Below are 6,000 nucleotides of genomic sequence, written 5' to 3'. Positions count from 1 at the left end.
CAGAAGTACTTTTCTGAAGTAGAGAGTTGTCTTTGACTTGGTAAGTCCCCACAGGGTATAACAAGGCAAGCATTAAATGCAATAGTTTGAGGTGAAATCGACTTGGTTATGTTAATAACCAGATGGTCAGCAATAGAGTGAGGAAAGAAGAAAGAGTAATAGAATAGATGAAAGAGTTAAATATTTCTTAGCTTTAGTTTGGTAGAGTTTTCCCCTGGGACTGTGGCCCACGACTCTGGAGGGGGTGGCTCTTTGACTTGGGTATGATGAGTCCATCCCTTTTCCACTGTATGAACAGCAGCTTCGGTGATTAGCAGCATAAGGTAGAGTCCTTCCTAGGCTGGCTCGAGTTTTTTTTCTTTCCACCCTTTGATAAGAAGGTGATCTTCAGGCTGGTGCTGGTTTACTGGAAATTCTAGGGGTGGTACCTGTGCTAAAAGACTTTTAGTTTTCAGGGAAAGGAAAGTGGAAGATAAACCAAGTATATAATTTCTAAGAAATGACTTTTTGTTTTAAATACAAGGACATCAACAGTGGACTTTATAGTCTTTGGTGCCTTCTTACTGAGAAATTTCCTTTAGCACCTATTTTTATTAGTTTTTAGACCAAAGAAAGCCAAACACCATTTTATATTTAATAAAGCTTCTTTTATGATTTTTATACCAGATAAGCTAAATTTCACCTTTATATTTGTGTGCTATTAATGTTAAACTTAGTTTTAGTAAAACTTTGTATATATATTTATTCAATTTTTAGTGTCTTATGGTCTATAAGGTAAGATTTTTATAGACTCTTTCTAACCTTTTATAATCTTTGTTAAAGAACAGGTTAGTGCTTTCAGAAAAACCTGTTGTGTTTTTACTTTAATGTCCAGTTCACAGAAAAACTGGATGATACCCCTTTAACTTTAGCTTATATGTTTACACACAGAATTTTTTAAATTAATGTTTTAAAACTTGTTTAAACCTTCAAAACAAAATTTTTTTAACCTTTTAATGTAGGTAAAAATTTACATTCTTTTGCCTCCTTATAATCCTTTTACCAAAGGTATATTTTGCTTTCCTTATACACCTTGCACATAAACTGTTGTTTTTTTTTTCAATAGTTTTACATTCAGGAGGCCTAGTTACTTTTAAATTATACAACATTTCTTGCATAAATTTTTTTATAACTTTTTTCACGACTTTCGCAGACATTCTTCGACATGCCTCAACTTTCTGACTTACTACAAACATTTCTGTCTTTAAACAACCAGTTAATTTATTTCAGGACAAGAATTTACCATATAACACTCTTTTTACATAAATTCTGCCCTGCCTTTTTTTCCCCCTTTTTTTTCCAAAGATGATAACCATTTTTTTCCAAAGCAAACTTCTTTTGTGTCTGTGGACTAGACTGTCTAAGGCCACAAGATTAGAAATTACTATAATACATGTTACGCTGTTAACTTTTAGCAAATTTTACTTTTGTTGAAAACCTTGTAAGTTTGGGATTTTAATTATCCTTTGTTATTAATAAGACCTTGTTTTGTCCAAATTAACTTAGAATTGGTATAGATGGCTTTTTTTTTCCCCCCCTTCAATTACGTTGGAGGAACCGCAGATCCTCCTGTCCTGAAGGGAGTTCCTCCTAGGTCTGGTCAGATCTTTGTATGGTAATTAAGATTTAGAACCCCTGTTAGGAAACCTGCTGGGTTAAGGGACTTTTCAGTGGTTGATGTTAAATCATCCTTTGTTTTTTGTTTTGTTTTGTTTTTTCCTTAGGATACTTCTGAACTGGTGAGGTGTGCTCACAATGAGGTTTCCTCTAAAAGTTTTGTTTTTTTTTTTTAACTTTTTTCTGTTAGCAAAGCAGTTGCCGCTGCAGATTGAATGCATTTAGGCCATCCGCGGGTTACTAGGTTAAGGATTTTTGATAGGAAGGCCTCAGTGCTTTCGGATACACCCTTGTTTACACTAACAACAAAGTGGTATTGTAGTGTTACAGGGTTATGGAGAATACCTTCAATTATCAATTATAGGTTTTAAATTTATCTTGGCTTTTAAAGGAATAGGGTACACTTTTTTTTTAACTACTTGTATATTTCTTTCTTTCTTTCTCTTCTTTGATTTTCTGTCTCTTTTTCTCTTTGACTTTCCTTTTGCCTCTGTCTCTTTCTCTCTCTCTGCCTCTCTTTCTCTCTCTCTTTCCTTGACTCCCTCATTGTCTCTCTGTCTCTTCCTCTTTCTCTCTCTGCTGGTCTTTCCTTGCCTCTGCCAGCCACTTATGCTGCTATTCTCTCAACCACTGGGGAGGTGAGGGCTGTCTAAAACCAGCTGTAACCAAGTGTCTATGTATGGGAACTGGTCTAGGTGCCCTGGCTTACAGGTTACCTTGTGCCATACCTTTGAAACAAGGGACCTATCCAGGCTTCCTTCTGATGACCAACCCACCTCTAATGCTGGCCAGTCTATCTTACACAAAGCTTTAAGTTTTCCTGGGGTCATAGTACTCCATAGTCTCCCTTAAATCCTTTCTTGAAATTTTTCAACATAGTTCCTAGTGGGGTAGGCTCACCTTGTGCCTGACCCATGCTTCTTCGAGACAAAACACCACGCTCACACCACACACACACCATAAAACAAAGAATGGGTAAAAGGGGCACACACACACACTTTCACAGTTTATGCCAAACTAGAATCAAAACCAAAATCAGAGTATCAAGAAATCCAAGCCAGGTCAAAACCAAAACCAAAGTATCAAGCAATCCAAGTCAAGTGAAAAACAAAAACCAAAGTGCCGGTATAGGCATGTCATGGGTGATCAGGCCATGCTTCCACTCAGATGGAGTGGGCAAGTTCCAAAGACCAGTCTTACCAAGTTTCAGATGTCTGGACTCCAAGTGCCAGTTCCCTCCTGGCGTTCAGCCACTGTGTTGATCCTTCATGGGGGCCTGCCACGCACTGCTCTGGCAAGGCATTCCACCGGGGCAATTGCCTACCCTAGCACGCTCTCAGGATCCGCGTCGCTCAATCCGGAGTCCCCCGCAGGGCTGCTCCACAAGGCAGGCCTAAGCCACCTAAGGGGCTGCCTTGACTGTCTATTAATCACCTCACTTTCCGATCAGGGAACCAAGAAATGTAGCAGGACAAGTCGCAGACAAAACCCCTCAGACACGGAGTTAAAGAAGGAAGGGCTTTATTCAGCCGGGAGCTTCAGCAAGACTCATGCCTCCAACAACCAAGCTCCCTGAATGAGCAATTCCTGTCCCTTTTTAGAGCTCACAACTCTAAGGGGGTCCGTGAGAGGGTTGTGATCGATTGAGCAAGCAGCGGGTACGTGATGGGGGGCTGCATGCACTGGTAATTAGAACAGGACAGGGATTTTTCACAGTGCTTTTCTATACAATGTCTGTAATCTATAGATAACATAACCAATTAGGTCAGAGGTCGATCTTTAATTACCAGGCTCAGGGTGTGGTGCCAGGCTGTCTGCTTGTGGATTTCATTTCTGCCTTTTAGTTTTTACTTCTTCTTTCTTTGGAAGCAGAAATTGGGCATAATTTGTGGTCTCCTCTCTTAAAGGCAGGCAGATCATTTGAGGTCAGGAGTTCGAGACCAGCCTGGCCAACATGGCAAAATCCTGTCTCTACTAAAAATACATAAATTAGCCAGGCGTGGTGGCACACGCCTGTAATCCCAGCTACTCAGGAGGCTGAGGCTGGAGAATCACTTGAACCTGGGAGGCAGAGGTTGCAGTGAGCTGAGATCATGCCACTACACTCCAGCCTGGGTGACAGAGTGAGACTCTGTCTTGAAATAAATAAAATAAAATAAAATAATGAAGGGAAAACACGCCTGGGAGAAGTCCAGGAGAAGTCCAGGAGAAATCAGGCTCAAGGTTCTCACTGTCTTCCAGTGGAGCCACATAGATAGCACCTAATTCTCCCAGCAAAGATATTTGAAACATGGACAAAGCATTGCCCACCAGGGAATCTCACCTAGCTTTGGTGTCTAGTATTTTTATTTTTTATTTTTGAGATGGAGTCTTGCTCTGTCTCCCAGGCTGGAGTGCAGTGGCATGATCTTGGCTCACTGCAACCTCTGCCTCCCTGGTCAAGTGATTCTCCTGCCTCAGCTACCTGAGTAATTGGGATTACAGGCATGTGCCACCATGCCTGGCTAATTTTTTGTACTTTTAGGAGAGATGGAGTTTCATCATGTTGGCCAGGTTGGTCTTGAACCCCTGACCTCAAGTGATTCACCCGCCTTGGCCTCCCAAAGTGCTGGGATTACAGGTGTGAGCCACCACACTCCACTGTGTTTTTAATTAAGTGTCAGTCACACAGGGATGCAGAATCTGCAGGGCTGATCTTAGCTCCTCAGTTTCCAGCCCCCAGAGGTCAAATTGATACAGTGTTGTTCAAGGTCTCAGCACTCAAAAACACTCTTATGGGGTAGGATATTCCAAGGGCTCACAGGTGATCTTCCAGGAGCTGGCCAACAGATGGGTCCTGAAGACCTTTGGCATGTGTAAGGTTTGGGAACCCCAGGCAGTTAACCTTTTTTGCAAAAATAGACTTTCATATGATTTTAAACTTTTGATTAGGATCATTCAGAGCGTCAAAAATGTCAATTAAGTATGTCAAATTTTGAAGCCAATTACTATCTTTCAAAGAAATTGCAAAGTAGGTTGGGTGTGGTGGCTCACACCTATAATCCCAGCACTGTAGGAGGCCAACGTGGGAGGATCGCTTGAAGCTGGGAGTTTGAGACCATCCAGGGCAACATAGGGAGCCCTCATCTCTACAAAAAGTAAAAATTAGTCTGGCATGGTGGTGTGCACCTGTAGTGCCAGCTACTCCAGAGGCTGAAATGGGAGGATCACTTCAGCCTGGGAGGTAAGTAAGCCATGATCATACTACTATCACCCAGCCTAGGATGACAGAACAAGACCCTGTCTCAAAACAAAAAAACACTGCAAAGTGAGAGTGACTCACAATTTTTAAATTTTATTTTTATTGTTTTTTAAGCTCATAACTCCTTTTTTTAAAATTATTATTTCTTAAACTCATACACTCTTAACAAAACTGTTCCTTTGGAGGATCAACCCATTTCTGTATGAAACAACAGATAATAATTTTGTTTTCTTATTTCTTCACACAAGGTTGAAAACATACAGGGCTGAGAGGCTTGGATTTTAATTCACCATTTTTTATCACATCATCTATTGTGGAATTCAGATCTTTTAGGAAACCTTTATGATAGCATGTCTGTGAATAAAAGAATGTGTGGTGAGGTTTGGGCTTCTGGTTAAATTTTTTTAAAAAAGAATATATTGCGGCTGGACACAGGGGCTCACACCTGTAATACCAGCACTTTGGGAGGCCAAGGCGGGCAGATCATCTGAGGTCAGGAGTTTGAGACCAGCCTGGCCAACGTGGTGAAACCCCATGTCATGCGTGTCCGTGTGAAGAGAGTCCACCAACAGGCTTTGTGTGAGCAACAAGGCTGTTTATTTCACTTGGGCTAAGTCCGATAAAAGAGTCAGCAAAGGGTGGGATTATCATTAGTTCTTACAGGTTTGGGATAGGCGGTGGAGTTAGGAGCAATTTTTTGTGGGCAGGGGGTAGATCTCATAAAGTACATTCTCCAGGGCTGGGAGAATGTTACAAAGTACCTTCTTAAGGGGGCAGGGGAATATCACAAAGTACATTATCACAAGGGCAGGGAGGGTGTATTGTCATAAGGTCAGTTGATCAGTTAGGGTGGGGCAGGAACAGCTCACAATGGTGGAATGTCATCTTTTGTGGTTCTTCGGTTGCTTCAGGCCATCTAGATGTATACGGGCAGGTCACAGGGGATATGATGGCTTAGCTGGGGCTCAGAGGCTTGACATCCCATATCTACTAAAATACAAATTAGTCAGGGTGGTGGCGTGCACCTGCAATCCCAGCTACTCGGGAGGCTGAGGCAGGAGAACTGCTAGAGCCTGGGAAGTGGAGGTTGCAGTGAGCTGAGA

The sequence above is a fragment of the Papio anubis genome, chromosome 1 (assembly GCF_008728515.1).
Source record: "Papio anubis isolate 15944 chromosome 1, Panubis1.0, whole genome shotgun sequence".
Lineage (NCBI taxonomy): Eukaryota > Metazoa > Chordata > Mammalia > Primates > Cercopithecidae > Papio > Papio anubis.
Note: the sequence above shows the minus strand (reverse complement) of the source record.